At 48.0% G+C, this 26933-nt stretch overlaps 2 protein-coding genes across 4 annotated transcripts in view; one reads left to right on the top strand and one right to left on the bottom strand.

Moving 5' to 3' along the window:
* PALM3 (paralemmin 3) overlaps positions 1-15555 on the bottom strand; it is a 43395-nt gene extending 27840 nt beyond the window's left edge. For 2 of the 3 annotated variants that reach the window (XR_014003260.1, XM_081175848.1), the window contains exon 1: positions 15154-15555. The gene's annotated coding sequence lies outside the window, so the exon portion shown is untranslated. Of the gene's footprint in view, positions 1-3784; positions 4087-15153 lie in introns of those variants that run through there. The other variant, XM_081175849.1, reaches the window with a different exon arrangement.
* RLN3 (relaxin 3) overlaps positions 1-26933 on the top strand; it is a 157893-nt gene that overhangs the window by 73526 nt on the left and 57434 nt on the right. The gene's annotated exons all lie outside the window — the stretch shown is intronic.

Genomic DNA, 26933 nt, shown 5'->3' on the forward strand with positions numbered 1-26933 from the left:
AGCCTGGCTGCACAAGTACATTCACCCAGGTTAACTCACCCCATTAACCTCTCACTGGACATCATCTGGGAGAGGCCAGCTCTGCTCAGAAGCTGCAGCCTGGCTCTCAGGGGCCTCCTGAGGCTACTTGGTTAATATTGCAAACCGCACAAACGTCACAAAGTGCCCCTTCGGGAGAAGAGGGTGGGGCTTGCGTTTCCCAGCAGCAGCTCCAAAGGTCACTATGTAGGAGGGTGGCAAGGCAGCCAATGAAGACAGCTGCCATTTTCTGCCTGATGCCGCTTGTCAGGCCTCCAAACTAGAAGAAAAGTTATGGGGCCTCAGCTTGACGGAGCTGTGTTTGGGGGCTCCAGGGCCTTCCAAGTCAACAAACCCTCAAGCCGGCTCGGCTCAACCATAGAAGCAGGCTCTGCATTACCTTGCATGGTCAAGGAATGTACTCCCAGTTCAAGTTAGGATGCCTTCAGGGCCGGATTTAGGTTGGATGAGGCCCTAAGCTACTGAAGGTAATGGGGCCCTTTACATGTCCAGCTGTCCTTTGACAACAACAAATTGTGGCTGTTTTTTGTGTTGAATATATGCTATATGGTAACTTATGGACCTAATAGGTATCTAAAGCCATTTGCACATGATGCCATGCAAACCAGTCCATGCAGAATGTAGGCACCCTATACCGTGGTACCTCGGGTTAAGTACTTAATTCGTTCCGGAGGTCCATACTTAACCTGAAACTGTTCTTAACCTGAAGCACCACTTTAGCTAATGGGGCCTCCTGCTGCCGCCGCGCCACCGGAGCACGATTTCTGTTCTCATCCTGAAGCAAAGTTCTTAACCTGAAGCACTATTTCTGGGTTAGTGGAGTCTGTAACCTGAAGCGTATGTAACCCGAGGTACCACTGTATATAGAAATGAGCAAACCAGTGATATTTTAGGGAGCACGCTAGCAGGCGGGGCCCATGACTTACATCATAGGAGTCTACACAACACAAAACACTGTTGCTGTATGTAGGTTTTATTTTATTTGTTTTTTATCTTATATTTTGGAAACATACATCCAGTTTTTCTTTTCAATTTTGTCTGTCTGTCTGTCTGTCTGTCTGTCTGTCTGTCTACCCGCCCCTTACCCCTAAGAAGTTCAAGGCGGCATACATGTTCTCCACCCATCCATTTTATCTTCAAAACACTACTCTGAGGTAGGATAATGGTGACAGATACAGTGGTACCTCGGTTTCCGAACTTAATCCGTTCCTGAAGTCCGTTCCTAAACTGAAACCATTCTTAAAACAAAGCGCACTTTCCCTAATGAGGCCTCCCGCCGCTGGTGCTCCTCCACCGTTCAGCTTCCGTTCGTAGACTGAGGTAAAGTTCGCAAACTGCGACACTACTTCCGGTTTTGCGGAGTTCGTAAACTGAAAAGTTCGTAAACAGGACTGTTCGTAAACCGAGGTACCACAGTAATGAGTTTGCTCTTTGGCTGAGTGGAATTTTAAACCGGGTGCTCTCCAGATTATTATTGGACTACAATTCCTATCACCCCAACTAATAGGTACATGGTGCTGGTGGAAGCTGGATTCTAGCCACGTCTGGACTCTGGAGGGCACCACGTTGGCTACCCCTGCTCTGACTGGTTCACCATACTGCCTCTCTTAAGAATCTCATCATTACCATTGCACAATACAGCTCTATGAATTCAGATTTAACACTTACAGTCTACCTGAGTGTCCAGTTTGCAAAATTCACACCCAGTTATGCATAATGGGAAGCACGTGCGCACTGCCAAACTGTGCATCTCCCTGCACCCATGCCTCCCTGATAACATTTTTTTAGATACACCAATGGCTGGCACAACATCACTGCATCACAGGGCCTCCTCTGAATTGGGCCCCTTATCTCTGAAATGTCCTCCTGAGGGAAATTCGTATGACATCTCCCTCTCCACCCCCTCATGCTCCGTCAGCCTTAAAAAGGTAAAGGGACCCCTGACCGTTAGGTCCAGTTGTATCCGACTCTGGGGTTGTGGCACTCATCTCGCTTTACTGGCCAAGGGAGCCAGCATTTGTCCGCAGACAGTTTTTCCAGGTCATGTGGCCAGCATGACTAAGCCGCTTCTGGCGAACCAGAGCAGCACACGGAAACACCGTTTACCTTCCCGCCGGAGCGGTACCTATTTATCTACTTATCTATTTATCTCCCCCCCCCCATCTTCCAAAGACTTCACAAACCAGGAGCTCAACTAGTTGAGCCAATACTTCCCAAATTCAGATCTTTCCCACCCTAGTAGCCTCGAGTGCTCCTGTGAGATTGCTGCTCAGCAATCATCTGAAAGCTGAATTATAAAGGTAAAGGTACCCCTGACCATTAGGTCCAATCATGACCGACTCTGGGATTGCGGCGCTCATCTCGCTTTATTGGCCGAGGGAGCCGGCGTACAGCTTCCGGGTCATGTGGCCAGCATGACTAAGCCGCTTCTGGCGAACCAGAGCAGCGCACGGAAATGCCGTTTACCTTCCCGCTGGAGCGGGACCCGTTTATCTACTTGCACTTTGACGTGCTTTCGAACTGCTAGGTTGGCAGGAGCAGGGACCGAGCAACAGGAGCTCACCCCGTCGCGGGGATTCGAACCTCCAACCTTCTAATCGGCAAGTCCTAGGCTCTGTGGTTTAACCCACAGCGCCACCCGCGTCTTTCTGTCGGCCTTAGAAAAGCCTTAAATACTTATTCTTTCTGGTTTACATTTGGATGATTTAATGGTTGTGATATTTAATGACTGTTTTATGCACTGCTATTTTAATGTTAGGTTATTTTAGAAAATCCCATTTTAAATTTTAGGCTTTTAACGTCGACTCGTATTGATCTGTTGTAATCTGGCTTGGGAGAACATACACCTTCAGAGGCGGGCTAGAAGTCCATTAAAATGGTGCTAGCTGTGAAGGCATTTCTGTGTCCTCCCCCTTCTTGGCAACCCGCCCCCCCTCCTTACACTTCACTGCCTATACCTGCAGGGAGCTGGAGGTGTGGAAATCCTAATGCAATGAATTATTGTGACACACCTTCCCACAAGGAGACAGGGGTCAGTGACACCCGGTCATTTGCCCCACATTCAACTTCAAAGCAGCTTAGCATTTCTTGATAAAATCAGTGCTTTTTTCTGGAGGGGCACACACAGGGTACGCATGCCCCTAAACACTTTGTGAATCTTTGTACTTTTGCCCATTTACTGTATTGATTCCCCCCGATTTGAGCTACGAAATGGTTATTTTCTTGAGCCAAAAGGAGAGTACCCCTAAACATTTTTTAAAGGAAAAAAAAAGCACTGGATAAAATCATACCTAGATACAAATGAAACTATGCAATTGCTACATCGAATCACAGAATTGGGAGGGATCCAGAGCACTGCTTTTTTTCCTGGGGGGGGCGGAGGGGTACACGTACCCCTAAACATTTTGTGAATCTAACGGGAGAAAAAACTTTTTTAAAAATATTTTTTTTTAAGTTTCTTCTCCAGCAAGGTGAATCATCAGTTGTTTTGCTACCCCCAATAGCGGCCTTTTGTCCATTTACTGCATTTATTTCCCCCGAGTCAAACTATAAAATGGTGATTTTCTCGAGTCAAAATGAGAGTACCCCTAAACATTTTTTTAAAAAAATAAAGCACTGATCCTGAGGATCATCTGTTCTGACCCTCTGCAATGAATGAACACTCAGCTGGCCCATACAGGGATCAAACCTGCAAGCATATTAACATGGATCACGGATGATAATACCCTAAAGATACAACACGCACCTGCAGAGTAAAGCCTTGGAAAGAAGATGCAAGTCCAACTCTGTCGGGACAACTTAGGAAGTGAGTCACGGTCTTGCACTGCCTCCGCAGCCCTGCTCCATGTGTTGGCAGGAGACAGAATCTTGGGCAGGATTTCACCTCCCCTAAAGAGTTTATAAGTGATAAGGCAGCCTCTGGTACAACATACGCAGGCTGTAAAGGTCTTTAAGGCTAACCGCCGGTGCTTTGAACTAGGCCCGGAAGCTAAGAAGCAGCCGGTGGCGGCATGTTCATTTCATACTCGCAAGCAAAAGGAAGTGGGCAGCCACGACGTGCGCTAGCTACAGCTTCAAAGCAGTCTTTTAAGGACACACCTAATACAGCACATTGTAATTGTCAATCACACTTAAGTACGTAACAATGGGGGGGGGGAGGAGAGCTGACTGTAATGCCAATATAAAAAGATAAAGGTAAAGGACCCCTGGACGGTTCAGTCTAGTCAAAGGCGACTCTGGGGTTGTGGCGCTCATCTCGCTTTCAGACCGAGGGAGCCGGCGTTTGTCCGCTGACAGCTTTCCAGATCATGTGGCCAGAAGGACTAAACTGCTTCTGGCGCAACAGAACACTGTGATGGATGTCAGAGTGCACGGAAACGCAATTTACCTTCCCGCCAAAGCAGTACCTATTTCAATACTTGCACTGGCGTGCTTTCGAACTGCTAGGTTGGCAGGAGCTGGCACAGAGCAACGGGAGCTCACCCCACCATGGGGATTCGAACCACCGACCTTCCGATCAGCAAGCCCAAGAGGCTGAATGGTTTAGACCACAGCGCCACCCGCATACAATATGCGTCGCCTCTGGCAACCAATGCGCCCCTTTGGTTTCAGATAGCACATGGTTAAAGGTAAAGGTAAAGGGACCCCTGACCGTTACGTCCAGTCGCGGATGTCTCTGGCATTGCAGCGCTCATCTCACTTTACTGGCCGAGGGAGCCAGCGTTTGTCCACAGACAGCTTCCGGGTCATGTGGGCAGCATGACTAAGCCGCTTCTGCCAAACCAGAGCAGCGCACGGAAACACTGTTTACCTTCCCGCCAGAGCGGTACCTATTTATCTACTTGCACTTTGACGTGCTTTCGAACTGCTAGGTGGGCAGGAGCAGGGACCAAGCAATGGGAGCTCACTCTGTCATGGGGATTTGAACCGCCAACCTTCTGATAGGCAAGCCTTAGGTTCTGTGGTTTAGACCACAGTGCCACCCGCACCACAACTTGTCCCACATGGGTAGATGAGTCTAAAAAGCCTGGGACACAAATTTCCGCAGCCCTCCATCAGCTATGGTGGCTCATTTAGCAGATGTGATGTATTTAGCATTAACTTGGGAAGTGTATACTCGATTCTGACCAAACTAAGCCTCCTAGAGCAAAATATACATCAGAACAGGCCTTTTCTGCAGTGGCTCCCCATTTGTGAAATGCACTCCCCAAGAAGGCTCACCTGGCACCTTCACTGCAGATCTTTAGACGCCCAGTGTGAACATTCCTCTTCTCCCAGGCCTTGGGCTAATTACACAATCTGTGGCCTTTTAAATTGAGGGGGATGATTGTTTCATTTTTTAAAATATTATGTGTTTCTGTGTTTTTATACCGTAAACTTCCTGTGATCTTTGGATGAAGGGCGTTACATGCATTTTAATAATAATAATAATAATCAGTGCTTTTTCTGGGGGGACGCAGGGGTATGCATACCCCTAAACATTTTGTGAATCTAATGGGAGAAGAAACTTAAAATTTTATAATTTTTAGTTTTTTCTTTACCATGGTGAATCGTCAGTTCCATTGCTACCCTTGAAGGCGGCTTTTTGTCCATTTACTGTATTTATTTTTCCCAATTTGAACTATAAAATGGTGATTTTCTTGAGTCAAAATGAGAGGACTCCTCATTTTTGGGGGGAGGGAAAGCACTGATAATAAGAATAATATAATAATAATTTCATCCAGACTGACCACCCACGTTCATAACAATACCTATTAGGTTAACCAAACAACCAGTGCTGAGCCAAGCCATAATGAGCTTCCTCATGGCCAATCCCTGACCTCCGGATCTTCCAAATGTCCCTATTTTCCAGAGATGTCCCTGATTTAGAGAAGCCATCCCGGTTTCTGATTTGATCCCAGAACATCCCTATTTTCAATGGAGAAATGTTGGAGGGCGTGGAGTTATCCGACCCCCAAGCCGTCCGATGGCAATCCTGTACAGGGAAGATTTTTTTTAAAATGTTAAATGTATTATTATGTTTTTATATATGCTGGAAGCTGCCCAGAATTGCTGGGGCAAACCAGTAAGATGTGTAGGGTATAACAGTAAAATTATCATTACGGAATGGGACGTCCTTCTTTTCATTGGATAAATGTTGGAGGGTATGGACCTCAGCTGGTGGGCAGAGCAGTAATTCAGAAACTGTGAGCTATGGCACATTAGTGTGCTGTGGGAGGCTGTGCCAGTGTGCCACAAGAAATACGCTAATTAGAATCACAGAATCATAGAATCATAGAGTTGGAAGAGACCACAAGGGCCATCGAGTCCAACCCCCTGCCAAGCAGGAAACACCATCAGAGCACTCCTGACATATGGTTGTCAAGCCTCTGCTTAAAGACCTCCAAAGGAAGAGACTCCACCACACTCCTTGGCAGCAAATTCCACTGTCGAACAGCTCTTACTGTCAGGAAGTTCTTCCTAATGTTTAGGTGGAATCTTCTTTCTTGTAGTTTGGATCCATTGCTCCGTGTCCGCTTCTCTGGAGCAGCAGAAAACAACCTTTCTCCCTCCTCTATGTGACATCCTTTTATATATTTGAACATGGCTATCATATCACCCCTTAACCTCCTCTTCTCCAGGCTAAACATGCCCAGCTCCCTTAGCCGTTCCTCATAAGGCATCGTTTCCAGGCCTTTGACCATTTTGGTTGCCCTCATAGAATCATAGAGTTGGAAGAGACCACAAGGGCCATTGAGTCCAACCCCCTGCCAAGCAGGAAACACCATCAGAGCACTCCTGACATATGGTTGTGAAGCCTCTGCTTAAAGACCTCCAAAGAAGGAGACTCCACCACACTCCTTGGAAGCAAATTCCACTGTCAAACAGCTCTTACTGTTCTCTGGACACGTTCCAGTTTGTCAGTGTCCTTCTTGAACTGTGGTGCCCAGAATTAAAGACTCCTGTGAACCTGAGGTGCCCCACCCACAGAGGAGGCCCAGAGGCTTCCATGCACTGCTTTAGAGACGCCTCTTTCCAGTCAGTTTCTACCAGAAAGCATTCAGTCAGTACAGAGGTGCATCAGTACTACCCATTCCCAGCACAGGCTGCGTTAATAATATATTATGCCATATTATTGCTATTAGTAGTATTGAATTCGGGACGCGGTTGGCACTGTGGGATAAACCACAGAGCCTAGGACTTGCCGATCAGAAGGTCAGCGGTTCGAATCCCTGCGACGGGGTGAGCTCCCATTGCTCTGTCCCTGTTCCTGCCAACCTAGCAGTTCGAAAGCACGTCAAAGTGCAAGTCAAGTAGATAAATAGGTACCACTCCAGCAGGAAGTTAAACGGCGTTTCCGTGTGCTGCTCTGGTTCGCCAGAAGCGGCTTAGTCATGCTGGCCACATGACCCAGAAGCTGTATGCCGGCTCCCTCGGCCAATAAAGCGAGATGAGCACTGCTACCCCAGAGTCGGTCATGACTGGACCTAATGGTCAGGGGTCCCTTTACCTTTACCTTTAGTATTGAATTAAATTTGCATGGCAGCCCATTGAAAGACTCTCTAGGTGCTAAAGTAGCAGCATCACAATGTACAGTGCAGAAATGCAAATTGCAGTGATCAGAGCAACAACAAAAAAACTCCAGGTTTTTAAAAAGCCCATTCTAGCTGAGACAGAATAAACCGATGACTGCTTTGAGCTTGCCTAGCTCCAAAAAGAAGCCTCACTCAGAACACAGACATGCAGAAGCACAGCGGTGGGCTCCTCTGAAGGCAGCTAATTCACACTCTGTTAATAAGTCTTTATGGGTGCAAAAGTGAAGAAGTACCCCCCCCCCGCTTTGATTCAGAGAGAAAAAAGTGTCCCAGCTACCAGAAGTTTGGGAAACACTATTATATAGCCAGCTTTCTTTTTGATGGACAAATAAATGATTAATTAGATGGGAATAGATGATTTAATAATATAGGGTTGCTTATTAATTCCTTTTTTGCGGAGTCCTGCAGGTCAGCACTTTGCTGAGAGCCTTCCAATAAGGAACTGAGCTAACAGTTGTTTGTTAGGACAAAAGGGACTAATGGTCAGATCCTGTTCCTGGCTGGGATCCAGGAAGTCTGACATCAGAAGTCCAGAGACTTACCGTATTTTTTGCTCTATAAGACTCACTTTTTCCTTCCTAAAAAGTAAGGGGAAATGTGTGTGCGTCTTATGGAGCGAATGCAGGCTGCGCAGCTATCCCAGGAGCCAGAACAGCAAGAGGGACTGCTGCTTTCACTGTGCAGCGATCCCTCTTGCTGTTCTGGCTTCTGAGATTCAGAATATTTTTTTCCTTGTTTTCCTCCTCCAAAAACTAGGTGCGTCTTATGGTCTGGTGCGTTTTATAGAGCGAAAAATACGGTACCACTCATATGTATAGATGCTGGAGAAGTGGGGGGGGGCGGGCGCCCATGACTGAGGGAGGTGGGCCAGACTGAAGGGTGCCTGGGACATACCTGAGAAGCAGCAGAGGGTGAATGATGCAACTGAGGTGCAATACTGCTCGCCAAGAGGCCCCCTGGCCTAGCGTAATTATTTTTCCACTCGGCAGCTGGATGTTGGGACGTTCTATCAACAGTCTACAACTTCATTAACATCTATCTACAACTCCACTAGGGACGCAGGTGGCGCTGTGGGTTAAACCACAGAGCCTAGGACTTGCTGATCAGAAGGTTGGCGGTTCGAATCCCCGCAACGGGGTGAGCTCCCATTGCTCGGTCCCTGCTGCTGCCAACCTAGCAGTTCAAAAGGGAAGGTAAACGGCATTTCCATGCGCTGCTCTGGTTCACCAGAAGTGGCTTAGTCATGCTGGCCACACGACCCGGAAGCTGTACGCTGGCTCCCTCGGCCACTAAAGCGAGATGAGCGCCGCAACCCCAGAGTCGGCTACGACTGGACCTAATGGTCAGGGGTCCCTTTACCTTTTGTTGGTATCTTCATGAACTTATCTAAAAGAAAAAATAAAAAAATTCCTTCCTGTAGCACCTTAAAGACCAACTAAGTTAGTTCTTGGTATAAGCTTTCGTGTGCATGCACACTTCCTCAGATACACTGAAACAGAAGTTGCCAGATCCTTCTATATAGTGAGAAGGTGGGGAGGGGTATTACTCAGAAGGGTGGTGGGAATTGGAGATTGGCAGATAGCTGAGATGAGCCTGTTGACGACTCTTAACGACTGTAATAGGTCTTACAGGAAAAGGCAAGGGGTGAGAAGGTGAGAAATGGCTTAGTCATGTATAATGAGATAAGAATTGCAACTCATTACCAAACTTAAAACAATGGAGAGACCTGGTCTGAACAGAGACATTGGATTCTTATCTCATTATACCATATTCCATCAGGAATGAAGTACTGGGGGAACCAAAATGCCTGGGCCAGCCATGCTTCCAGCGTTTAATTCAGTCCTGGTTTTAGCAACACTGTGATTATTTATCTTCCTGTGGTTATTCCCTCCGTTGCTCTAGTGACACAAAGTTTCCATCCTCCTAAGTGGTCAGGCACGGCAACAAATCTCATGGGGTGCGATATTTAATCGCACAAACTGCCCTTAAGAGCATGATAGGACAGAATGGAAGCTTTATAATGATGCATGATGTGCTGGTGGCAAGCAGCCATGCCATTTGTGTAATGTTTAAAGGGGATCTCGGGTATTGCTGATCCTCCTACTGAGGATTGTTGCAGAGAGCACTTGTTGCAATATTCAGGGCTGGGGAAATCTTTTACAGAGTGACACCGACCCTGTTCATACAATCCAGGGGTCAGCAAACTTTTTGAGCCATGGGCTGTCCCTCAGACCTTGTGGGGGGCCGGACTATTTTTTGGGGGGGGGATGAATGAATTCCTATGCAGTGGCATAGTGTGGGTTGTCAGCACCCGGGGCAAGGCAAGTAATTCGCGCCCCCTAACCCGTGGATTTGCGCCCCCTAACCCTAACCCCCAGATGTTGCGCCCGGTGCAGCTGGCCCCCCCTGCACCCCCCACGCTACGCCACTGTTCCTATGCCCTACAAATAACCCAGAGATGCATTTTAAATAAAAGGACACATTCTACTCGTGTAAAAACACGCTGATTCCCAGACCGTCCGTGGGCCGGATTTAGAAGGCGATTGGGCTGGATCCGGACCCCGGGCCTTAGTTTGCCTACCCATGATGCAATCAGTGCAGGTAATGCTGAGCAGCATTGCAATGGCAGGCCTTGCCTCTCTCTCTCTCTCTCCCGCGCGCGCTCTCTCTCTCTCTCTCTCTCTCTCTCACACACACACACACACGGAGTCATACCTTGGAAGTCGAATGGAATCCGTTCCGGAAGTCCGTTTGACTTCCAAAACGTTTGGAAACCAAAGCACAGTTTTTCGGAAGCCGCGGAAGCCCCATTGGACGTTTGGCTTCCAAAAATAGTTTGCAAACCGGAACAGTTCTTTCTGTGTTTTGCGGCGTTCAGGAGCCACCAGGGGAACACCAGGGGGAGCTTGAGTTAGTTTGCATCGACAGGGCTCCCCCTACCGGTGGTTTACTCTTACCGGACTACCTGCGCAGCAGGCAGGAGTCAGATATAAGGTAAAGGGACCCCGACCATTAGACCAGTCGTGACCGACTGGGGTTGCAGCGCTCATCTCGCTTTATTGGCCGAGGGAGCCGGCGTACAGCTTCCAGGTCATGTGGCCAGTATGACTAAGCCACTTCTGGCGAAACAGAGCAGCACACAGAAATGCCATTATCTTCCCGCCGGAGCGGTACCTATTTATCTACTTGCGCTTTGACGTGCTTTCGAACTGCTAGGTTGGCAGGAGCAGGGCCAGAGCAACGGGAGCTCACCCCGTCGCAGGGATTCGAACTGCCGACCTTCTGATTGGCAAGCCCTAGGCTCTGTGGTTTAAGCCACAGCGCCACCCGCGTCCCTAGGAGTCAGATATAGTCGGGTCCAAACAATGCCTAAGCCAATACCGCTCACATTTTGTAATTCAATAAAGTTGTGGACAAATTTGCCCAATAACATAAACTTAATACAGTGTTTTTCGCTCTATAACACGCACCAGACCATAACACGCACGTTGTGCTGGTCCCGGGGGGAAGGTTACTGTTGGCGTAGTCAAAGTCCGGTCCTGGGTCACTAGCCTGGAAACAGTTCACAAGGAGCGGGGCGAGGTCCGAAGCAGGAAGCCGGGCGGGGACAGGAACACTGGAGGGTCAGGTCTGGGTCCGGGCAGGAACAAGTACTCAACAACGACGTTGCTCCCGCAACCTGGGACCGGGCTGACTGGCCTTTATCTTCTCTGAGGCCAGGGGCAGTCCCAGCCCCTAGGAGACCCGCCTTTCCTGGCCTTAAGGTGAGCACTCCTACTGGGAGAAACCAGTTCCCTTCGGCTCTCTGCCCTGAGCCTCTGCAGTTCAGGAGAGGCTGAAGGGTTACTGGGCCCAGGGGGAGTCTCACCTGTAGGCACTGAGTCCTCAACCACCTCTGGAGCCAGAGTGGATTCACCTGGTGCCTGCTCCTGAGGATCCGGCACAGGTGCAGGCACCTCAGAATCAAGGCCCTGCCCCAGTTCAACCGGTCCTGGAGGCGGGGACTCCTGTGCAGGCTGGGATTCCTCCGGTTCACCCTCTGAATCGGATTCCCAGGCCATCACACACCATCCCCCCTCCCAGGCCCCCCCTCAATCGAGGGTCTGGACCCGGCTTGCTGGGGTACGCCGCATGGAAATCTCGGAGGCAGGTGCGTGGACGTTGGCTGCTGGTTCCCAGGAACGGTCCTCCGGTCCATACCCCTTCCAGTCTATGAGATACTGTAGCTTTCCCCTGCGGTATCGGGAGTCCAGAATGCGTTCCACCTCGTACTCAGGTTCCCCTCAACCAAAACTGGCTGCGGTCGGGGACGGTTCGGGTGGAACTCGTCGGGTGGGGCCACCGGACTCAGAAGGGACCTGTGGAAGACCGGGTGAACCTTCAGGGTCGCGGGCAACTGGAGACGGAATGCCACAGGCGAGACTTGGTCCACGATAGGAAACAGGCTGGTGAAACGGGTGTCCAGCTTCCGCGAAGGTCGAGAGGGGTGGAGGTGGTGAGTGGAGAGCCATACCAGGTCACCGACGTGGAGTTCCGGCCCCACCTGGCGGTGGCGGTCGGCCTGGGCCTTGTACGCCTCCTTGGCCTGCCGCAGTTGCTCCATCAATAGCTGTTGCTGGGACTGGAGCTCCTGAAGCCACTCCGTCACCGCAGGGACCGCAGATGCCGGCAGCACATCTGGAAACAGCCATGGATGATAACCGTAACTGGCCTGGAACGGGGTCTGCTGGGTGGACGCATTCACCGCGTTGTTGTAGGCGAACTCCGCCAATGCTAGGTGGTCGACCCAGTCATCCTGCTGGTAGCTGCAGTAACACCGGAGGTACTGCTCCAGCACCGCGTTCGCCCGTTCCTTCTGGCCATCGGTCTGTGGGTGGTAGGCTGATGAGAGACAGACCTCTGTCCCGAGAGTCTGGTGCAATGCTCGCCAGAACCGGGATGTGAACTGAACGCCCCGGTCGGACACCACACGCTCAGGTAGGCCATGCAGGCGGAAGACATGCTGAAGGTACAACTGAGCGGTTTCCTTAGCTGTGGGTACGGATGGGCAGGGGGCACAGTGCACCATTTTAGTGAAATGGTCGGAGAAAACTAGAAGGCAGGTACAGCCACGAGACGGGGGTAAGTCCACTACAAAGTCCAGCGAAACCGTGTGCCAAGGACGTGGTGGGACTGGCAATGGCTGAAGTAGCCCAGGGGGGTCGCCCGGTAGGGCCCTTGGCCCGCCAGCAGACATCACAACCAGCCGGCAGACATCACACACGTAGTTTTTAGAGGAGGAAAACAAGAAAAAAAATATTCTAAACGAAATAGTGGATATATGATTTTTGTGGTTCATGCTGTGGCCACAGACATGTGATCTGACAGTGAGTTTGGAGTAGCCCAATGCAAAAATCCTGAGAATCCATGTGGATCCATGCTTTGTAACCACGGAGGAGGGAAGGAAGGGGAACCATGGATCCTCTGCTCACGACTGCAGCAGATCCCCCCGCCACCCGCAGGTATTCGCTCCATAACACGCACAGACATTTCCCCTTACTTTCTAGGAGGAAAAAAGTGGGTGCTATGGTGCAAAAAATACAGTATCTGTGTCCTGGTGTGAGTTTATTTCCCAACAAGGGGTTACTGCGGGGTCTCGACACACAACTGTTGTTTTGCCTCAACAGTCATCTTGCCTCCTGGGCTCATCCTACCAGCTCATCTGGACTAGCAGCAACGAGAACTGAGATTTCCCTCCCTGCCCGCCAGCTCTCTCACCCACTGCTGCTCTCGCATCACATGATGTAAAGGAAGCGTTACTATCTGGAAAAATTCAGAGAGTGCAGATAAAGCGCTAGGAATAAATTAACATGGCTAAAGAACACTTGTATTAGGCTGGAAACAAAAATCTAACTAATTGCCTCTCCCAAGCGCAGCCAAATAAATCCAAAGCCAGCCTGAGGCTATAGCTGCTCCCAACGTGCATCATAAAAATGTAATATATCACAAGGTCACAGACTTTTATATTCTGTGTTAACCTGGATCAAGCGCACACACATCTTGGTGTTAATGTAGGCAGTTCAGATTCCGCTCCTCCTCCACAATCAAATCCTGAGGTTAGGAAAGTCGCCCCGTGTTTTTTTGCTACGTTTTTATTTAACATGCACAGTTGTGCCTGAGACATGATGGTTAAAGGATTTTAATGGGAAATTCATTCCCTGTAAGTCATCCTATGTATGCTCCCTGTAAATTCCTGCAAATCTGGGTACAAAGACCTTTTTTTTAATCAGTCACATTGGGACAGTGTCCTATAGGCTGTTGTGGTTTCCTTCAGATTTTCCCTTCAGCACAGCAGCTTCTTGAGGGAACCTATTATCATTATGTAAAGTACCCATAGAAATGATGGGACGCGGGTGGTGCTGTGGGTTAAACCACAGAGCCTAGGACTTGCCGATCAGAAGGTCGGCGGTTCAAATCCCCGCGACGGGGTGAGCTCCCGATGCTCAGTCCCTGCTCCTGCCGACCTAGCAGTTTGAAAGTACGTCAAAGTGCAAGTAGATAAATAGGTACCGCTCCCGCGGGAAGGTAAAAGGCGTTTCTGTGCGCTGCTCTGGTTCGCCAGAAGCGGCTCAGTCATGCTGGCTACATGACCTGGAAGCTGTACGCTGGCTCCCTCGGCCAATAAAGCGAGATGAGCACCGCAACCCCAGAGTCGGCCACAACTGGACCTAATGGTCAGGGGTCCCTTTACCTTTACCCATAGAAGTACAGGTGAAAGGTCTGGTGCACCTGAGGTTTAAATGGGCACAAGTGCTCCTAGCCACAGTTACCTGCACATGCAAACATCTTGATGCAACTTATAGGGCCTTCCCTTTGCCCCACATTGCATACCTGAGTTTGTTATTTCCTCTGCCTCCGCAAAACAGTATTCTGTAGGCCTGGCAAGCATGGGGAAAGGGGGACCGTGTTCCTCTAGATTAGGGTTTCCCAGACTTGGGTCTCCAGCTGTTTTTACACTACAACTCCCTTCTTCCCTAGATAGCAGGACCAGTGGTCAGGGATGATAGGAATTGTAGTCCAAAACCAGCTGGAGATCGATGTTTGGGAAACCCTGGTGATGGAACGTGCGAGAGTTTGGAAGTCTCCGCAGATGTAGCTTTTCTGCTCCTTACCTAATAAGCAAGCACCACCTGCCAAAATCCCCTCTTCCGCAGAACTATTTAAAAAGCAGCCAAATTGGTGCCAGTCTGAGAAACCACTTTCCAGATTTCTTAAATGGCAAAAGGGAGCTACCTTGGCCCTGTTCCAATTCAAGAGGAAAATAATAATAATCTCGGTAGTGTGCTATTATGAGTTTTGCTTTGCTTTCAGTCAAAGCATTTCCCCTTGTCCAGCACTATGCCACCCTCTCCAAGCCTGCAGGCCAGCACTGGCACTGTAGGCCCTTTCCTTTATTGTGGGGGGTTGGAATAGATGACCCCCCTGGCATCCCTTCCAAGTCTACAATCCTACGTCCCTAACGCAGCTACTCTGCTTTTACCCCTCTGCTCTTTTCACTTACCTTTGCAGCAGCCAGTGCCCCAAATGTGAGCTGCCTCTCCTCCAGGTGAGACCTCCGGCTGTGGCTGGGGGGGTGAAGCTTGTGCCCGGGGTGGGGAGGGCGCCCTCCAAGCCCCCCTCTGCCCCGCTCAGATCAAAAGCACAAAGAGATGCCTCTGCATAGCCCGAACGGCAAAGTCAAAGAGGAGGCATCTCTCCACATCTCCAACCTGGCAGGGCCCAGTTTGGCTTCGATCCCCAGCGTGCGTGTGTGTCCAGAGGCAGAGATGGAGAAGAAAGCTGGTCAGGCCGGTTTGAGTTCAGGGAAAGCTGAGAGGCAGGCGGACTTGGGCAAAGGGAAGAGAGTTTCTCCACAGCCGGCAAAAGTGATTCCGGGTCCTGGCGCCCTTGAAAACCTTCCTCCCCTCCGCCTTCCTGGGTCAGAGACGTTATCAGCTGTCTGGCTGAATTATTTACCAGCATTCCTGGGCTGCCTTGTTTAGTTACCTGCCTGTTTTTCTCCCTCTCCCTCTCTCTCATACACAGCCTGACAATTAGTCTATGTATCCATTACTGCTTACTCCAGCCCCAATGTGCTCCTGCCACTGGTGTTTGAAGCCAAGTACATATGACTGTTAATCAATAATAATAATAATAATAATAATAATAATAATAATAATTATTATTATTATTATTATTAATTTATACCCCACCACTCTGGGCGGCTTCCAACAAAACACTAAAATACAAAAACCTATTAAACATTAAAAGCTTCCCTAAACAGGGCTGCCTTCAGATGTCTTCTAAACGTCAGATAGTTGTTTCTTTCCTTGACATCTGACAGGACGGACGCCACTACCGAGAAGGCCCTCTGCCCGGTTCCCTGTAACTTCGCTTCTCGCAGTGAGGGAACCGCCAGAAGGCCCTCAGCGCTGGACCTCAGATGGGGGTGGAGAGGCTCCTTCAGGTATACTGGAACGAGGCCGTTTAGGGCTTTAAAGGTCAGCACCAACACTTTGAATTGTGCTCAGAAACGTACTGGGAGCCAATGTAGGTCTTTCGGGACCGGTGTTATGTGGTCTTGGCAGCCACTCCCAGTCACCAGTCTGGCTGCCACATTCTGGATTAATTGCAGTTTCCAGGTCACCTTCAAAGGTAGCGCCATGTAGAGTGCATTGCAGCAGTCCAAGTGGGAGATAACCAGAACATGCACCACTCTGTTGAGGAAGTCTGCGGACAGGTAGGGTATCCCGTAGTTTCTTGAGAAATGCCTCTGTCTGTCACTGGACGACCATCTGCCAGGGATTCCTGCGTTATGGGGCTTGGGCTAGACATCTCTTTGGGTCCCCTCCAACGCTATAATTCTACGATGCAAGAAATGATGCTCCTATTTGATGCACTTTCCCTCAAAGGAGCTTCCATCCAACTTGAAAACGCAAGCCGTGGTTAAGCTGAGCTATGTACGCTTCAGACAGCTTCTGCCCTTGTGCGGTTGACAGCTTCCTTGAATAGGAGTTGGGAGGGTTTCAGGTGTTGGGAAACAATTTGGGTAATACGCATCAAGTGAAGACATCCTTACACACACACACACACACACACACACACACACACACACACAGCAACGCTGCAAATGTGATTTGAAGCACAAAATTGGGGGGATGACCTCACTGTGTTTTAAGCCGCTAATGTATACATTAGATATCAGTCACAGTATAGACATGGAAGCATGGGAACGACTGTGGAATATGGATATAAAATTTACAGCATGTTATGGTTTAAGAGAAAATTATATTTAAATGATATATCATTGGTATCTAACACCTAGTAAACTGGCAAAATGTATAAATCTAAATCAAATAAGTGTTGGAAATGTAAAGAGAAAGAAGGTTCTTTTATCATATGTGGTGGTCTTGTAGTAAGGTTAAAGCTCACTGGGAAATGATATGCAATGAACTGAAAAGGATGTTCAAAATAACTTTTGTAAAAAAACAAACCAGAACCTTTTCTTTGGGAATTATAAGGACAGAGCTACCTAAGTCCCAGCAAAGGAAGAATGGATACAGAAACTTATGGAATATGCAGAAATGACAAAACTGACTGGAAGAATAAGAATGATAACAAACATTTTATAAAAGAATGGAAATGGTTTATTGAATATTTGCAAATAAATTGCAAACATATAAAAACATTGGCAGGATTATCATAATAAGAGTACATATTTAAAGTAGATAATTAAATGAGCAAATTAAATGAATTTGGATGTGCAGAAGATATTGAAAAATAAATTTAAGGAACCGCAGAAAGAGGGGGAAGGAAATCAAACTTTGAAGTGTTAAATTGATTGTAAAACTAATGAAATGTATAAACTTGAAAAGTATAAATAAAAACTTTTTTTAAAAAAAGACACCCTGGGGAATGCTGCCAGGCAGCCGGTGCCATAGCTGTCAAGTGTCCCTTATTTGAAGGGACAGTTCCTTATTCCAGCGCCATGTACCGCTGCTGTCCCTTATTGATGGATGTCCCTTAAATGTCCCTTAAATCATGTCCCTTAAATTTCAAAGGAAGCAGCTCCTCTCCCTCCCTCCCTGCCGGCCAGAGAGGAGGGAGGCTCCGACTGTGTTGCTTGGCTGTGTTGCTCACTCAATAAGAAGTCTAAGAACAACTGGGGGGTGGAGCTTGCATGCCTTGTGCTGATCAAATCGGCTGTGTTCCCTGGGGACTTGCCTTTGCTCAGCGCTTCCCAGCGGAGAGGTGATGGTGGTTTTCCTTGAGGCTTCGTTTGGCTGCTGGCTGGGCTTTCTGCCTTTGGCTCAGAGGTGCTCAGAAGTTGAACATACCTGTGCTGAGTGCTCGGATCGGAATCGGATGGATACTTCATCGACGACCCACTCACCCTTGCTGGCGAAAAGGTCTGTCTGGAGCGGGGGCACATGGTGGGGGAAAAGGAAATGAGATCTTGTGGGAGGGGGGGAGGCTGTGTGTGTGTGGCTAGTTAATGCAAGCTGAGGGGGTTTTTGAATGCTGGATGCCATTTTGTTGCACGTGCTGCTGCAAACTTTGCAGTGCAAAGCCAGGCCGGGGAGCCATCTTAAGTTGAGGCTGCATAGGCCTTGTGGTGCATGTGATTCAGATTCTATTCAGTTGAACCTCTGGTTACAAAGGTGGTTGGTCAGTGTTCTTGAAGCTACCAGCATGAGTTTGACCAGACTGCAGGAGGACAGGAAGACTGGAGTGCCTGGAACAGGTGAGGCTGCAGGTCCCTTATTTTGGCTGCTGGTCCCTTATTTTCAAGGCTGCTGGTCCCTTATTTTCAAATCTGTAAGTTGACAGCTATGGCCGGTGCAGGCAATAAGGAACTAGAGGAACCAAGGGCATGATCCGGCAAAAGGCATTTCCTGATGCAAAAAGATCTGGAAAACCACAAACTATTTGGAGAAAATACGAGATGTAAATGCAATGTATCATGCTCTCTAGTATTCCAGCAAATTGTCATCCACGAAGTTGGTAGAACCCAGCCCATAAAAGCCAGCACAACAAAACACTTCATTACATGTGCGTTAGATCTGAACAGCTGTCACTTTTGGCAGGATGGGTAAGAACATTTCTGGTTAGTTCTGTTGCGCCCCCTGCTGGCAAGCCAATGTAGTGCGCCTACTTCCCAGCCTTTCGCAGTCTCCTTCCTCTCACTTTTCTGTAATTGGCTGCTGAGTCTTCTTCCTCACACCCCACTGACTTTCTTGCACCCCCATATTTCAGTACCTACTGCCAACAAGTATGTCCTTCATCGTATGCATGTGCCACTTCCTACCTATCGCTCTTAATTTGCAAACTGCTTTTACAATTGCTCAAATTTCCATTCCACAGATGAAGCAAGGAAAGCATTTCTTACAAATTAAACACTTGGCCGGCCAGCTGCTAATTCTTATTGCTTGACAATAAAATGCTGTTATTTAGGCTAAAAGGTTATTTATGTATGCCACTACTGCCGCCCGTGTTTTGTTAGCCCCAAAACAGAAAACGAGCGAGGTCACAACCAAAGAAGGATGGCAACTGAAGCTGATGGAATATGCTCAGCTTACGGACTTAAAATACATTTAGAGAAGATTGGAAAATGTTTATTGAATAAATGGGGGGGAATTGTGTACACTCGAAGACCTTGGCAGCATTAAGATGAATTCAACAGTGTAAATAAATTTTGATGGATGTAATACAGTGGTACCTCGGGTTACATACACTTCAGGTTACATACGCTTCATGTTACAGATGCTTCAGGTTACAGACTCCACTAACCCAGAAATATTACCTCGGGTTAAGAAATTTGCTTCAGGATGAGAACAGAAATCGTGCAGCGCTGGCACAGCGGCAGCAGGAGGCCCCATTAGCTAAAGTGGTGCTGCAGGTGAAGAACAGTTTCAAGTTAAGAACAGACCTCCAGAACGAATTAAGTTCTTAACCAGAGGTACCACTGTAATGGAATACTGAATGGTTTAGTTTATGTAAAATATTTAGGGCTTTATGATATGCAAAATGAACCATGGAAAGAGAAGAATTCACTGATATTTTAAGGATGTTTAAATGAGTATTTTAAATTGTAAAACAGAAAATTTAATTATATATATATATATATATATGCAATAAAATGCTGCTTTTATTTGCCTAAGGAACCAGTGGTGCTTTGAGGTTCCATCTCTCTGCTAATAGTTTCTCCCTGAGGTTTCCCATCTCTTCTTCAAGGAATATTAATCAGCTTAGGACTCTAAAGACGACTGTGTACCAAACACTGCCCTAGCAAGGCACGGCTGGCGATTAGCAAGACAGAAATAGATGACATTCTTCTTGATTGACTTGGAAGGGTGTTGGAGTAGGAGAGGGAAGAATTCTTCATCATCTACTTATTATTCAAGATCCACCCAAGATCTGGCTTTCCACCCCACCCCACCCTGTTACATTACATGATCTAGGAGATCTAACAGGGATGCTGGGGTACAATGCTCTGATATTGTGTCAAAGTAGATTAGTGGATTCATATACAGTGGTACCTCAGGTTAAGTACTTAATTCGTTCCAGAGGTCCGTTCTTAACCTGAAACTGTTCTTAAGCTGAAGCACCACTTTAGCTAATGGGGCCTCCTGCTGCTGCCACGCTGCCGGAGCACAATTTCTGTTCTCATCCTGAAGCAAAGTTCTTAACCTGAAGCACTATTTCTGGGTTAGTCTGTAACCTGAAGCGTATGTAACCTGAAGCGTATGTAACCCGAGGTACCACTGTACGATGGAATCCTTTTAAATAAAAAGGATGTTTCCTGACAACTCAGAAGTTCTCTGCATACATAATACCTGCCAGGACCAAAGTATGTGCCTGGTGCCTTGGCACAGAGTCTTTTTTTTGCTTTCAAGGCTCAGAGAATACTCTCTCCTACTTACAATGAACTAAAGGCATCTCATATCTGTATAGGCCTTGTGCGTTGTTCCGTGGCCATTAGTATCAGTGAAGAGCTGCTAGCCTGCCGTTTACTTCGCATTTTTCTTTGCTTCTGTTTTTTATGGGGGCCTATAATTCAGCTTTATAATGGACCCGAGTGGCGGTGTGGGTTAAACCACAGAGCCTAGGGCTTGCCGATCAGAAGGTCGGCGGTTTGAATTCCCTCGACGGGGTGAGCTCCCATTACTCGATCCCTGCTCCTGCCAACCTAGCAGTTCGAAAGCACAAAGTGCAAGTAGATAAATAGGTACTGCTGCAGCGGGAAGGTAAACAGCATTTCCGTGCGCTGCTCTGGTTCGCCAGAAGCGGCTTAGTCATACTGGCCACATGACCCGGAAGCTGTACGCCGGTTCCCTCGGCCAATAAAGCGAGATGAGCGCCGCAACCCCAGAGTTGGCCACGACCGGACCTAATGGTCAGGGGTCCCTTTACCTTTAAAATTCAGCTTTCAGATGATTGCTGAGCAGCAATCTCACAGGAGCACTCGAGGCCACTAGGGTGGGAAAGATCTGAATTTGGGAAGTATTGGCTCAACTAGTTGAGCTCCTGGTTTGTGAAGTCTTTGGAAGATGGGGGGGGGGGAGAAAAAAGCAGGGCGTGAAAGAAGGCAGAGATCTGTTCCTCTGCGGCAATCTAGGTATGAAACCAGTCATACAGAAACAGAGTAGAAAAGTCAATTGGGGACGGACAAACAGCCCCCACCACTGGTTTCCTGTCCATTTCTGTTTGGAAAGGGCGCACTGTGAGGACCAGGAATCAGTTTCTGAACCTGGAGTCAGCATATGCTCCAAATGCCTATATTTACCCTGCTTTCTGTCCCTGGTAAATCTCTGTCACTAACTTGCACCCGTGTCTGTGGTATTGAACAGAATGTTTAATATAGTGAATATTTGTAAGAAATGGTATATAATATTTAATTTGTCTGTGTATATTGGAGTGTACTCGAATCCTTTCCTCTCCCCAGTCACATAACAGCCTTTCCAAACAGTAAACGTTATTGAATGTACTTCCGTCTAAGAGAAATGTATGCAGTAAATAAGAGAGGCGACCGGGAGGTCCTATATTTATGGTAAGCTCTCTGCAGGTGTCCCTTTGCCTGTCTGCACTCATGTCGAGTCAAACCAGGTGGCAAATTCCGTTAACCTTTTTTGGCAGTATTTTGGATCACGGTTGTTAAGTGTAGTTTTAGCCTTTCTGTGAGTGTCTTGAATAGTTTCATGGCCTCAGCAGCGGAGTTAGCCGATATAATCGCAGTATGGATGTCCTTTAGCTCAGCTGTTTGAAGAAGGTGAGTCAGGGCTGTGTTCAGTAGGGGGGACCATTTGACTCTTTTAGCTGCAGATATGCCAAGATTTGCATTAGGGCTATATTGCGGTTTTACGATAGAATTGTTGAGGAGAGGACCTGCAAAAGCCAGAGTTAAGGGTAAGCGGTCGCTTTCAATGTTATAGCCCACTTGGAACTCCGTGACAAACTTGTATGCAAATCTTGAGATTAAGATATAATCTATGACACTAATGCCAAACTTTGCGAAGTGGGTGTATTTCCCAGGGCAATCCCCCTCTATATTGCTGATATTAGAGGGTTCCTCTGCTTTGCAGCCTGGGCTAAGCAAAGTCCTGGGTAGTTGCATCTAAGATCTTTAGAATGTACCTGAGCTGCTGCCAACAAGCAACACAACTTGATCCTCTGGATTCTGGAAGATTAAGCGCTCTTCATTTTTTCAAAAAGAAATCTCTTACGGTCCATTTACTGCAAATAACCCCATGCTTCGGAAGCCAGAGCAAGGCAGGCTGCCGCGGAGTATGTATGCTTTCATGAATTTGTTTGCTTCATGCATTTCAATCTTTTTGCAGAAAGGCAGCATAAAAATAAGCAGGAAAGAACTTCTAGCAGTGCTTAGAGACGGCAGACGCCCAGAACTTACAAAGAATGGGAATGCGTACAGGAATATATGATAAGATTTGGTTTCAGAGCTTAAATTTAACATGCAATAGCCTGAAGTACACAAAGATGCAAGAGAATATTACAATACAAATGGAAAAACAAATTTAATAGCTGTCAACGCAACAGGAAATAACAGTATGAAGAGAAGATCGCACATGGGTGAAGGGAAGTAATGGGTAAAGGGGGAGGGAGGTATAAGGCAGTAATTGGAAAATTGTAGAGGACAAACATGCGATTTAGGAGGTTAAGAACAAGGAATTAAAAGAAGAAGACTTAAAGAATAGTAAAATAAGGAAATCTGAGAAGAATTTAGTACAAATAAAAACAGGAGAGTCATGTTATTGCTTCTATCTTGGTTTATTTTGGCTGTAAAGTCCTCTGTTGTAAAGATTGTACATAAAATAAATAAAATATATTTTTTTAAAAAACGGGACTATGGATGAAACCAAGTGTGTGGCTATTGAGAGAAGAAGTTGTGGTCCTCCTGCAATGTGGTGATGCAGTTCTCACTGCCAGCCCCTGGCATTTGACTATCTCAAGCAACTGTACCTCATGATCTGGAAAAGGCACGCAAGGCTCCCTTGTGGTGGGGAAAAGCATGCTGGGCCCCAGTTCGCAGACCACGTGCAAAGGAATGTGAGGTGCATCAAACACATGCTAATTCACTGCCACCCCTAAATATGTCTGTGCCTCACTTTCACCTCTGCTCCCCCAGCAGTGGCCCTCTGAGATGTGGGTGCCGTCTATGAAATATTGCAAAGAAGAGAGATATTAGTCTTGAGATTTAAATGTAATAGTGAAAATAACTTGCCAACAGAGGTCCGTATTGTTAAAGCTATGGTTTTCCCAGTAGTGATGTATGGAAGTGAGAGCTGGACCATAAAGAAGACTGGTCACCAAAGAATTGATGCTTTTGAATTATGGTGCTGGAGGAGACTCTTGAGAGTCTCGTGGACTGCAAGAAGATCCAACCTCTCCATTCTGAAGGAAATCAGCCCTGAGTGCTCACTGGAAGGACAGATCCTGAAGCTGAGGCTCCAAGACTTTGGCCACCTCATGAGAAGAGAAGACTCCCTGGAAAAGACCCTGATGTTGGGAAAGATGGAGGGCACAAGGAGAAGGGGACGCCAGAGGACGAGATGGTTGGACAGTGTTCTCAAAGCTACCAGCATGAGTTTGACCAAACTGCGGGAGGCAGTGGAAGACAGGAGTGCCTGGCGTGCTCTGGTCCATGGGGTCACGAAGAGTCGGACACAACTAAACAACAACAGCAGTGAAAATAAGAAATGTAATTCAAGTAAATAGATTGGAAAATTTTCAGATGCGATTGATGGAAGTAAGAAAAAAATGTATAAGATGTTAAAGTACGTTTAATTATTGTTGAAAATGCTATGTTGAAAACTAGTAAAAAAATTTATATATATAAAAAAATAGATGTGGGTGCCGTCTTGCTCACCCTGCCTGGTTGACCTTGGGCCCTGCCTCTCTTTTTCTCGGTTCTCTCTCTCTCTCTCCCCCCCCCCCTTTTCCATTCACAGAACTGATCCCAATCTCTCCTGGGTGACGTGAAACATTTTTGAAGGAACATTTCCTCCTACCAATCGCCAGAGGCTCTGGAATCTGGATTTCCCCAGTTCCAGCCTGGATAATCATAACGTCGCCAGGCACGGGGTGACTTTGTGACTCTCAGATCCCAGGAAGGAGCAGCACTGAGCTTGGTACCTCGGCGTACCAGGCCTGCCTGCCTGCCTCCAACCTGCACGCGGGAGGGGGCGAGGGGGGGCAGGGAGTGGATCCAATCTGTGCTGGGCAGGGAAGGGTGGTTGTGCAAAGCCTCTCAGCCTGATCGCAGTTATTCAAGTCCTTGAGCGTCCTCTAATCCCATCAAACAACAGAACTTGAGCTGGCTCTCTCTCTCTCCACCCCCCAACCCGCCCCTCCTCGTCCAGGTCTCATGGCGCACAGCTGCAGTCTTTTCAGGGGTAACTCAGCCTGTGACTGGGGGTGTTGGGCGGGCCAGCAGCACTGCAGAACACGTGGCTGTATCAAACAAGATGCCGGGGTGCAGCTCTTAGATCAGGGGGAGGGAACCTAAGGCTCGGGAGCCGGTTTGCAAACTATTTTTGGAAGCCAAAGATCCGAAGGGGCTTCTGCAGCTTCCGATTGGCTACAGGAGTTTCCTGCAGCCAGTCAGAAGCTGTGCTTTGGTTTCCAAACGTTTCGGAAGTCGAACGGACTTCTGGAACGGATTCAGTTGGAATTCCAAGGTATGACTATGTTTGGGAGTGGGGGGGGGGGCAAGGCCTGCCATTGTAATGCTGCTCAGCATTCATAGCTTTCCCCTTTTCTTGTGAGGAATTCTATTCGGAATAAGGGAATTTCCCTTAAAAAAAGGGAAAAGTTGACAGCTATGTCAGCATTACCTGTACTGATTTGCATCATGTGTAGGCAAACTAAGGCCCGGGGCTGGATCCGGCCCAATCGCCGTCTGAATCTGGCCCGCGGATGGTCCGGGAATCAGCTTGTTTTTACATGAGTAGAATGTATGCTTTTATTTAAAATGCATCTCGGGGTTATTTGTGGGGCATAGGGATTCGTTCATTTTTTTCTTCTTCAAAATATAGTCTGGCCCACCCCATGCTCTGAGGGGCGGTGGACCGGCCCACGGCTGAAAAAGGTTGCTGACCCCTGCCTTAGATCATGTGCTGGGAGCACAATGGCAAAAGGTCAACCCTAAAAACTCTACCTTTATTCCCGTCCTTCTTTAATCTCTCCTTGGAATCCTCCCTGGGAAGAAAGAAATGACCAGTGCATTACAGCATGCCCCACCCCCAGAAAGCCACAAAATCATACAGCCCTCCCCCTGCTTTTTAGCCTACTATTTCTCTGCTCCAAATTCAATTTTTTTAGAGCCTTGCCTAAAATTGCTGCACCTTCCTTAAGCCAGGAGCATAGACACTATTTGTTCTCTCGATTTGCATTTTATCGAGTAGCAGCAAAGGAACCGGTGAAGGGTCAGGTCTCACACTGGGAAACTCCTGCTGATGAAAGCGTAGCAGGCAATGCAAACTGGGAGAGGCCCCCCCTCCCTCTGTGTAAGGCAATAAGCCTCACAACAGTCAGCTTTTGGTTCACCTGCTTGACACTTGCCTGATGTTGGAGTCAAGGGGACTCTTGGACCAGGAGCTGGGAAGAAAAGTACTTTTAGGAGGTACCAGCCTCACCTGTTCCATCCACAAACAACAGGTAGGCATTCATTGGCATCTAATCGGTAGCTCAGCCCAAACAGGAAGGTATTTAGAGGTTTTTTAGAGGATGCTCCCCAATTTACACGATTTCACTTACGCACTTGGGGGCCCAGAACAAAAACCCTGAATAAGTGGGGGGGGATGCTTGTATATCTCACAGAAGCTGAAATGTGAACTGCTGTTGATGAGAAGAGGCCAGCCGGATCAGAACAAGGCCTTTCTAGTCCAGCACTAGACGTGGGTGGTGCTGTGGTCTAAACCACTGAGCCTCTTGGACTCGCCGATCAGAAGGTCAGCGCTTCGAATCCCCGCGATGGGGTGAGCTCCCGTTGCTCTATCCCAGCTTCTGCCGACCTAGCAGTTTGAAAGCACACTAATGCAAGTAGATACATAGGTATCACTGCGGCAGGAAGGTAAATGGCGTTTCTGTGCACTCTGGCTTCTCTCATGATGTTCTGTTGCACCAGAAGCGGTTTAGTCATGCTGGTCACACGACCTGGAAAGCTGTCTGCGGACAAACGCCGGCTCCCTCGGCCTGAAAGCGAGATGAGCACCGCAACCCCGTGGTCGCCTTTGACTGGACTTGATCATCCAGGGGTCCTTTACCTTTTTTACCTTACCTTAGTCCAGCATTCTGTTTTCACGCAGTGGCCAACCAGAAACCCTTGACAGGCCCACCAAGTTCTGGGATTGCTCATTGATAAATATGGTTTACAAGTATTAAAAGGCCTACCGTTCCTGATCCTGATTTATTAGTATGCTGCTTTTCCACCAAAAAATAATGCAAGGAATGTTCTGAGCAGGGAGCAAGAATCCTGTCTCTGCTCAAATGTATGGGGCAAGAATGTTGGTGTATAGCAGAGGGAGGGGGTGTTCCTAGCCTGGTGAAAGGAAGACCCTGCCCGAGGGAGTTCCCATGTCCCCCCACTTCCCTGGAGTCTCTCCAGGAAGGGGGTCAGAAATTCTGATGGTGCAGAAAGCTTGATTCTCCCCAGGTCCACAACTCATGCAGAATGCAGTTGATCCCTTACCTTTCCCGCACCGACCTGGCCACAGTGATCCATGCGACAGTCACCTCCAGGCTTGACTGCTGTAATTCGCTCTACGCGGGGCTGCCCTTGAAGCT

The sequence above is a fragment of the Podarcis bocagei genome (assembly GCF_964188305.1).
Source record: "Podarcis bocagei genome assembly, chromosome: 17".
Lineage (NCBI taxonomy): Eukaryota > Metazoa > Chordata > Lepidosauria > Squamata > Lacertidae > Podarcis > Podarcis bocagei.